This window comes from Ursus arctos, unplaced genomic scaffold (genome assembly GCF_023065955.2).
Source record: "Ursus arctos isolate Adak ecotype North America unplaced genomic scaffold, UrsArc2.0 scaffold_1, whole genome shotgun sequence".
NCBI classification, from domain to species: domain Eukaryota; kingdom Metazoa; phylum Chordata; class Mammalia; order Carnivora; family Ursidae; genus Ursus; species Ursus arctos.
This window is the reverse complement of record NW_026622763.1, coordinates 103,090,670-103,101,376: the sequence shown is the minus strand read 5'-3', so window position 1 is coordinate 103,101,376 and position 10,707 is coordinate 103,090,670.

The following is a 10,707-nucleotide window of genomic DNA, read 5'->3' as shown; positions in this document are numbered from 1 at the left end:
GCAATAAACATTCATTCATGTGTTTCTTCATTCTTTGATTTAAGAAATATTACTAAGTGTCTGCCTTATGCCAAGCATTGTTCAACGCAATAAGGACACAGCAAGGAGCAAGAAAAATCCCTTCCATCCCTTCCAAAGGGGGAAGAATGACAGTAAACAAACAAACATGTAATCTGTGGGACAGTGACAAGGGCCACAAGGGAAATCGAATGAGAGCAGAGGGGAGGTTGGTATGTTCACTGGGTGACCAGGTGAGGAACTGACACGTGAGCAGAGAAATACATGTGCTGAAGGAGGGAGCCAAGCAGGTACCCCGGGAGGAGCATCCCGTCAGAAGGAGGTGCTCAAGTTACACCAAGATGGCCCCCGTGCCTGGAGTAGAGCAGGCAAGGGGCGGAGGGATGGGAGAAGTAGATGACACAGGAGATTGGAGAACACAGGTCAGTACTAGGGATTTTACCCCATGAAAAAGGGGAGCCATGGAGGGTTCCTAACAGAGGAGGGACAGGGCTGAGTTGTGTTCTTCACAGCTGCTGCTTATGGAGAACTGGCCGTCGGAAGGCAAGGATGAAAGTACCATCACCAGTTGGGAGGCATCGAAAAACCCAAATGAGAATGGTGGTGGCTTAGCCAAGGCCAGGAAAGTGGGCGTGCAGACAAGTTCTTGCAACCAAATCTTTGTTCACACCTTTACCTTCTGTGAGGGGTTGAATTGTGCCCTGACCCCACCAAATTCGTATGTTGAAGCCCTGACTTCCAGTACCTTAAAATGTGGCCCTATTTGGAAAGAGGGTCAGTGCAGATATAATTAGTTAAGACAAAGTCATACTGGAGTACGGCAGGTCTTCATTGGATATGACTGATGTCCCATAAAAGGGAAAAATTTGGGGAGAGAGGTGCACAAGGGGGGACACCATGCACAGATGAAGACAGAAAGCAGGGGATGCTTCTGTAAGCCAAGGGAAAGACCGCTAGCAAATCACCGGGCCCTAGGAGAGAGCTGTGACAGCATTTTCCTTCAGAGCCTCCAGAAGGAACCAACCCTGCTGACACCTTAACCTTGAACTTTCTAACTCCAGAACTGTGAGACAAGACATTTCTGTTGTTTAAATCTCCTAGTTTGTGGCACTTTGTTTCAGCGGCCCTAGCAACCAACACCACCTCCCTAGGATAAATTCCCACAACGGAATTGCTACTTCATAGGAAACCGCTATTAAGGTTTTCGATACATATTGCTATCGCAAAGAGTTGTATCTATTTATATTTCCAACTGCAGCATCTACGAGGGTCTATTTTATCATATTCTTACTAACCCAGTTTGTTTTGTAACGTTTCACAGTACGACAGGTAAAACTATCTTATTTTATTTTATTTTATTTTAGATTTTATTTATTTGAGAGGGACAGAGAGAGTGACAGCACAAGCAGGGAGGAGAGGGAGAAGCAGGCTGAGCAGGGAGCCCAATGCGGGACTCGATCCCAGCTGGGATCATGACCTGAGCCCAATGCAGACGCTTAACCAACTAAGCCACCCGGGCGCCCTATTTTGTTGTATTTTAATCTGCATTATTTGATCACTAGTACCTGGACATTCGTACATGTTCACTGATTCTTATGTGAATTATGATGGGAACAACCATCGTTTACCCATTTTTCTGTGGGTCTACTTGCCCATCCTTACTGACTCATACACACATAAAGAAATCACCTTACCTTTTCGAGTTTTCATTTGGCTTTTAATTTTTAATAGTTTATACTGGTACTATCTTTTATTTTAAGATTTTATTTTTAAGTAATCTCTACACTCAACATAGTGCTCAAACTCACAACCCCAAGATCAAGAGTAGCACGCTCTCCCGACTGAGCCAGCCAGGGGCCCCTGTTACACCTGTTACGCCACCTGTTACAGTAACCTCTAGCTGCCTATGGCTATTGAGACTTCACATATAGCTGGACCTGTGTGAGATGTGCTGTTAGTATAAAATACATACCAGATTTTGAAGACTTATCATGAAAACAAAGAATATAAAGTATTCCATTAATAATGTTTTCTTTAATTTTTTATTTAAATTCAGTTTTGTTAACAAATAGTGTATTATTAGTTTCAAGGGTAGAATTTAGTGATTTATCAGTCACCTATAACACCCAGTGCTCATCACATCACGTGCCCTCCTTAATGCCCATCACCCTGTTACCCTATCCCCCCACCCACCTCCCCTCCAGCAACCCTCAGTTTATTTCCTATGATTAAGAGTCTCTTATGGTTTCCCTTCTTCTCTGATTTCATCTTGTTTGATTTTTCCTTCTCTTCCCCTATTTCATCTGTTTTGTTTCTTAAATTCCACATTAAGAGTGAAATCATATTGATTACATGTTGAAATGATAATATTTTAGGCACATTGAATTAAACGAAATATGTCATTGAAATAATGTCACCTGCTTTTCACTTTCTTAATTTATCTGCTAGTAAGCTTACAATTACATATATAACTCATATATGTGGCTCCCATCGTATTTCTGTTAAATAGAACCATTCTATATGATAAAGATGTAATGTTTTGTGTATGTAAATTCTTAATTTTCTTTACTAAAGTATAATCTATCTGGTGTTTCCTTTGTGGTTTTGGCTTTCAGTATCAGGCTTATATACTCCACACCCCACAATTATATTAATGATGGCCTATAATTTGTCCTAATACATTTTACATTTAAATATTTACTTAATTTGAAATGTATCTTTTGCTCATGGTGAGAGATTAGAATCTAATTTCAATTTTTTTCTAAATAGTTATATTGCTTTGTTTCTGAAACTTGGCTGGTCTACTCATATTCTAATCATTTTAGGTTTGGAAGGTATTTTAACATCTTGTAGGACAAATAGCCCACATTGGTTTTCTCTTTCAAATATTTCCTGCTAAACTTGCACATTTGTAATTCCAGATGCACTTTCTATCCCTTGTATAAATAAAAAAATCCATTAGGATATTTATTGGAATTAGGATAAATATATAAACTAGTATGTAGCATTTTTTTTAAGATTTTTAATTTATTTATTTGACAGAGAGAGAGACAGCCAGTGAGAGAGGGAACACAAGCAGGGGGAGTAGGAGAGGAAGAAGCAGGCTCATAGCGGAGGAGCCTGATGTGGGGCTCGATCCCACAACGCCGGGATCACGCCCTGAGCCGAAGGCAGACGCTTAACCGCTGTGCCACCCAGGCGCCCCAAGTATGTAGCATTTTTGATAATGGAAAAGAATAACAACAATGCTGAAGAATAGAGAACCACTCATGTAAATCTTGGTACATCCCAAGGGAATGCTGTGATGATGTGGTTGTGTGCTTATTTAATCTGGAAAGATGTCCATGATGTATTACTGAATGAAGACTACAAGTTCTGAAATATGCAGGTTAGTAGTATTCTCTTGATATGAACTTGTATACATAAATCTATAAATGTCATATTCAGAGACACCTGTCTGAAAGAGTATTAAACCTATTATAATAATTATTTCTACATAATTCTCTTCACCTTCTCTTTTTTTACACATTCTACATTACTTGACTAATTTTTTTATAAGTAGCCATTTTTTAAACAACAGAAAGTTATATAGTTAATGGGGCGCCTGGGTGGCGCAGTCATTGGGCGTCTGCCTTCGGCTCAGGGCGTGATCCCGGCGCTCTGGGATCAAGCTCCACATCAGGCTTCTCCGCTGGGCGCCTGCTTCTTCCTCTCCCACTCCCCCTGCTTGTGTTCCCTCTCTCGCTGGCTATCTCTCTCTGTCAAATAAATAAATAAAATCTTAAAAAAAAAAAGTTATATAGTTAAATATCCAACTGACCAATTAATTCATTAATCCTGAGTTAACATTTGTAGTATACCATATTTTGTGTAGCCATTCAAGCACATGGTATATCATTCAATTTTTTAAAATTTTTTGCCTCCTTCAAAAAGTTTTGTGGTTACAATCACATAGAGTCTATATATTTCTTATTATTTATATTCCAATTTTTCTACTATATATTATAGTTAGTAGTTGATATGCGAGAAAACTAAAGAATTTTATTTATGCACTAATTTTTTTTAATTTCAGTTACCTAGAAAAGGAGGGAGGCTAAGGAAAAAAAATTCGGTCACTTGATAAAATCCTCAATTAATTCTGCATGCTTCTCCGTTGATTTATTCTCTTGAATTTTCTCAGTAGACAATTACATCATCTGCAAATCATCGGTTTATTCTTTCCTGATGTTTAAACTCTTTCTTTTTTTGCATGTAATACACTGGTAGTTCTTTATATTAATATTGATATAATTATATACTGCATGGATATAATTATAATGTTACTAACACACATCCTTGTCCTCGTCTCCATCTAAATAGTAGTAATAGCCCTGTAATTTTGTCATAGTTACAGCTGTGGGCTCCTGGCTCCTTTCGGAACAGGCCACCTTGGTGTTGCAGCCCGTGGCATACCCAGCCTGGGCACCTGCTGGTTTTGCTTTGACTTAGCCCTAGTCAGAGCCAAGGGGCTGGCAGGAGCACGTGCTGTCTGGAGAGGTTGAAGCCTCTGCATCGTCTCCAAGTAAAAGGGGAGGAGGTGCTCACTCATAAGGACCAATGAGCTCTTTCCAAGGCTCTGGGAATGCCAGGTTGCTGGAGACACCAGCCTGAACTTCCCAACCAGAACCCTGATCTGGGCACAGCACACCTGCTTTGTCTGGGGATTTCACCTTTCCCAGAGCTCAGCCACACTGAACATTCAGTCTTGGGCCTGGAGCTCAGCTCTCTCTGCCTCCCTCTTGCAGGAGATGAGCCTCTTTCTATGCTACCAAGGAGACCTCTGTTCTCAGCTTATTATCTATGCCCAGAACATCAGTCCAGTTATCATAGCCATCCTGTTCCATTGTTCTTAGGGCTGCTACTTCCCCCATATGTCCCGACTGCCTGAAACACTACACCAGCTAACACATTCCCTTCCAAAACTGCACCATCCCCATTCACCACCAGAGAAAGAGGCAACAATTGGACCTCCACTCGGTACCTGGCTCCCATCAGGACAGAGTCCAAAACCCCTTCATCTGTGTCTCCCGGAACCTGTAAATGAACTGTATGGGAAAAATCTTCGCAGTGGTCATTAAGGTGAAGATCTTGAAATGAGATCATCCTGGATTACAGTGGACCCTAGAGCCAATGACATGTGTCTTTATCGGAGAAGGCGAGAAGACAGAGGAGAAGGTGTAATGAGGATGGAGACAGAGACTGGAGCCAAGCCAAGCGGATTGCCAGCAGCCACCACACTCTGCCCCAGCGCCTAGAAAAGGAGCCAGCCCTGCTGACACATTGATTTAGAGTTCTAATCTCCAGACTGTTGTTTTAATCCATCCAGTTCCTGATCATTTGTCAGGGAAGCCCTAGGAAACTAACATAATCTTCTTTCTAGAACCACCCTTGGAAATAACTATCTCAAATTGGGTTCCCCAGGAGGCAGACTTTGAGGTGGCGTTTAGAACACAGAATAGTTATTAAAGATTGCCCATGGAACCAACATCCACGCAAGAGAAGATTGGGGGCAGAAGCAAGAGTGGACAGAGGGTTGAGCCACAACTCAGGTCCAACAACAGCCTTGGCTGACCCTTGGAATTGACTCAAATTGGGTCAAGATGGCCACAGTGGTCGGTCATGGGTGTGGGCCATCCTGGTTGGGTGTGCCCTCGGGTGAGCCAGCTTTCGGTAACAGAGGTGATCCCTGGAGGAGCTACTTGCCTGCGGGGGGCGGGGGGGAGGTGTCTGCCAGCAGCACTTCCCGTGGCTAAGGCACGAGCCCTTCACTACAGACTCTAAGTGGCACGGCACAGTGTGCAACACAGCTTCTTTGGCTCAATGCTGTTTTTGTAAAATTTGAATTCTGTAAAATTCAAAAAATACTGTTTTATAAAATCCTTTCGCTCAACACTGTCTTTGTAAAACTTCTTCTGTTTTTCATTATGTATAGATCAGCTGTTTGTACTGTAATAGGTTTCCATGGTATGAATATGCCACATGTCAACTGTTGATTGACCTTTGGTTTCGGTTATGAGATGAATTGTGCGTGTCCCCCCCCCCACCCCTGCCCCTGCCCAAATCCAAACATTGTAGTCCTAACCTCCAGTACCTCAGACCATGACTTTACTCAGAGATAAGGCCTTTAAAGAGGTAATTAAGTTAAAATGAGATCGTTAGAGTGGGTCCTAATCCAGTTAGGAAGAGGAGATTAGGACGCAGACACACCCAGAGAGGACCGTGTGAAGACACCAGGAGAACACCGCCATCTACAAACCAAAGAGAGGGGCTCCAAGAAAACGACCCTGCCCACACCTTGATCTCAGACTTCCAGCCTCCAGAACTATGACAAAATAAATTTCTGTTGTTTTAGGTACCCGGCCTGTGGCCCTTTGTTATGGCAGCCAGAGCAGATGGCTGCAGTGTGATCCCAGTGTGGGGCTGCTACTAACATTCTCGTACGTGTTCTCCGCTGCACGGTTCGCAAGCTTCCCCAAGGGCATATGCACTTCTCTGGGGCATATACTCCAGTAGGCATGGAATAGCTGCTTGAAAGTGTATAGATAATGCCCGAGTGTTTTCCAAAGCAGTGGGCTTAGTTCACATTCTTATCAGCAGTCTGTTCAAATTCTACTCGCTCCAGATCCTCACAACGCTTGGTACTAGTACCAGACTTCTGAATTCTTACCAACCCAATAGTGCATAACGGTATCTCATTGTCGTTTGATTTTATATTTCCCTATGATTGTGCAGAGCGCTTTCCCATGTGTATCTTACCTTTAATGTAGTCAAATGTATCTATTTCTTTTTACTGTTAATATTTTTGTGTGTGTGCTTGGCTTAAGAAGCCCTTCTGTCCCCGCTCACCTCTTCCGCCCCTCAGCTTTGCTTCTCTGAGCGATGCCCTCATTCTCCCCTACTGCCCGAGGGCAAGGCCTGGGCACGTGTGAGCCACAGACAGCTTTGGGGGCTGGCAACTGTAGTAGGAAGAAGGCTTCTGTCAGCATCTTTCCATAAAGGAATGTCCCTGGCCTATCCTAAGTCACACCCTCACCTCTGCAGCAGAGGGGAGGCCATATGACCGGAGCCCCACCAGGATAACAATTCCTTCTGAAATAACGTGTTGCTGAGCTCATCCACTGGAGCCAGAGGGAGAGGTCAGCATTCCAGGACCCGGAAGAAGGCCAGTATAGCCGGAGCGCTCTAGAAAGAGAAGAGAGTCTTGTGAGATGAGGCTCGATACGTAGGCAGATCTAGACCACACAGCGTCTCAGGGACCGTGCTAAGGATTTCGGATTTTTATCAAAGCAGTGGGCTCTACCATGTCCGTGTGACGGCTTGCGCCAATGCACGTTAACAGGGCTGCCATCGATACGTCCATCTACTAAAGCATCATTGGAAGTTCTGTCGGGAGAAGTTCTCTCTGGCCCAAATGAAATGACCTCCCCTTGTGAACTCCATCATCCTGAAAATCAATCGTGAGCATCACATGCTCAGCCGTGGGATTAGTACCATGGGCACGAAGATGTGGTCCTTGTCTGGAAGCGCTGACAGTCTCATGGGGAGATAAAATTAATCTTTAAGGCATTTAGAAAGTAAATTCTCACTGAGTCTGAAACTGTTCACTTCAAACATTGTTATGAAACTGGAAAGCAGGTCCTCCCTTTTGGATAAAGAAATGTGCTTGCTTCTATTTGGAGAATTTATTTCAGAAAAGTGAGACTAATAAAATATTAGTTATCATATAAGACCATTAGTAGATACTCTTCCACGTTAAGTGATGAGTCCTGGTTTAACATACAGACTCATCAGTTATCTGTCATGATCGACCATCTGGAACAGCCTGTCCAACAGAACTTGGTGGTGATAGATGGGCCCCTATCTGCTCTGTCCAATATGGTAGCCAGTGACCAGGCCACATGTGGCTATTAAGCGCTTGAAATGTGACTAGTGTGACTGAGTCACTGAAATTTTAATATTAATCTTAATTCTAATAGCCACATGGCTGTATGCAAGAGCGCTGGACATCTCAGGTCTAGAACATGGCAAGAACCCAGGAAGAAGTGATTGTTCAGCAGTCAAAATGGGTATTCCAATATTTAGGTATAAAAACCCTTCTTCCATGGAAAATTACCTCAAACTCTCACGGATATCATAAAGAATCTGTGTATGATTATTTTTGACACACTTCTAATAAGTTTTGATATATGGCTTCCAGTCCGCCAAAAAAAATAATAAAGTAGCATATTGAAAATGTGAGGCAAAAGTTGGCATGTTGACAACAACAAGGAATAAAACCTAAGTTTTCTAGGGAAGAGACAAAAAATGAACATATTTTAGTATTCCTTAGATTGTGTTCTGCAGGACATGAGGGTCTTACAATTGTGAGAAGCGGGAAATATGTTAGGGCCTCTTAAAGGTGTAATTAGAGTACAAATGCCCTGAGAATCTTGTAAAGAAAGTGGTTTAACTTAGCTTAAACCAGTGTTTTCAACCAGGGAAAAAATTTTTTTTTCAGATCTTGCAAAACAAGTTTTCCATGAAGCACCGTTTGGGATTTATAACTTAAAAGAACTAGGCAGGAGGGGCGCCTGGGTGGCTCAGGCGTTAAGCGTCTGCCTTCGGCTCAGGGCGTGATCCCGGCGTTCTGGGATCGAGCCCCGCATCAGGCTCCTCCACTGGGAGCCTGCTTCTTCCTCTCCCACTCCCCCTGCTTGTGTTCCCTCTCTCCCTGGCTGTCTCTCTCTCTGTTAAATAAATAAATAAATAAAATCTTAAAAAAAAAAAAAAGAACTAGGCAGGAGACATTTATTGCACGCTAAACATGTCTCAAATTTCACAGAGCTTTATCATAAAGTTCTACCAGTTTTGCTAAATAAGTAATCCCCATGTCATTTACGCTTTTCCAAAACATACGCACAGACACGCAAGAGATGGAAAGGGTCCTAATTTACTCAACCAAACAAGCAGTTGCTAAGAAAACAAAAACCTGAATAGGATAAGACAAAGAAAGAAAATCACGGACCGTGCTCATTTACAACGATGGATAAAACTAAAGTCCAGCAACAGGAGAAGGAACAAAGCTCTTTGACCAAGTGGGGTATCTTCTAGGATCACTTAACATTGGGAAATTATAGACAATTCACAATACTAGGTGGGTGAAGGTGAAAACTAACACAATCATATTGATAGACACCAAAATGGCAGTTGATAAAATTAAAGCTCAAAATGTTCAGCAAAATTGGGGGGTGGGGCGGTGAGGAAATGTCTTAATCCAATAAAAGAATTCTCTGGTGGCAAAAACAAATGCCACGCTCACTGACTATAGGGGATGCTGTGCTGTACCACCCAGACCCCTGTAACACAGGACCCAGCAAGGCAGGATTATGACTTTCATGTGCCCTACGTAGTGTTGCTTTCATAAGCCTCTTCCTCCATAAAAAAAACAAAAAAACAAAAAACAAAAAAAAAACCCCAAAAACAAAAAACATGCATATATATTAAAATGTATGTTTTTATGACTGCATGGGTATAAAGACTAATATAATCCAAGCTGGGCTATATCCATTTTTTTTCTTCTGATTTTAAAAGAAATTACAACATTTTTGTGGCCCTTAAAAGTATGGCGACCCTTAGCAGCATCGTCCCGTGCTGATGGGAAGGTCCCCTCCAGCTCCCTTTAGCTGCAGCCTCTTCTGGGCTCACCGCAGTTCTAGAAAGCAGCTGCCTGGCCCAAGGTTGTGCTCCTTCCTGGGGGCGGGGCGGGGGGGGGTCCAGATCTAATAACTGATGGATGTTGAAAGGCCTGGCCATCTCGGTCCAACTTGGGGCAATCCAGAGACCCGTCAAGCACCGGAACTGCCATGCGGGCAGCCAACGTGTCCCACCTCCATCTCCATCCTCCCTCCCACAGGGGTCAATCCTGAGTACCCCAAATAAACCTCCTGTCTCAGACTCCGTCTCAAAAATCCTCCTCCCCACCTGATAAGGCAGCACATTACAAAGGACACTTACACATTTTTAGCTCAGAAACAGGCCAGAAGAATCTATCATTTAGGGGTGCACTCACAGGCTACAAAACTGCAGGAGATGAGGGTGCTATCATCACATCAGAACAGGGGTCCCCTAAGTGGAAGGGGGCACACAGTGAGTTTCTGGGGGGCTGGCGATGTCTCATTTCTTAACCTTTGTGGCGTTCCAGTGGTGTTTGCTTTACAAGTGTTCTTTCGGCTATACATGGATGTTTTATGCCGTCCTCTGTAATGCTAAATCTCACACGAAAAAAAAAAGAGATTTAACAACAAAAATAGTATACTTATTTTCATCATTACTGTCACTGTTATCATTTAGTTGTGGTGCTGTCCACTGTTCTGGATTCTGTCCCCCCCAATAAGTAGGAAGAAGACCATTTATTCAGGCTTCCCTGTAAATATAACGTGTAGCTGTGGCTATGGGACAACTATGTTCCTAAACGTTGGCCTCCAGGTTTCCCAACAGAGAGGAATTTTAAGTAGAACAGGTGTAGGCGAGTAGCAACGAAGGCTTTTTCAGGTGGTCTGACAAAGTCATGCCTGCCTTCTTGACCTGCTTCCATGAATAATGAGATTGGGTCTTGCGTTACCTGCTCTTCCCAGCAGTGGGGTGCATGAGCCCAACTCCAGGATGTGAGTT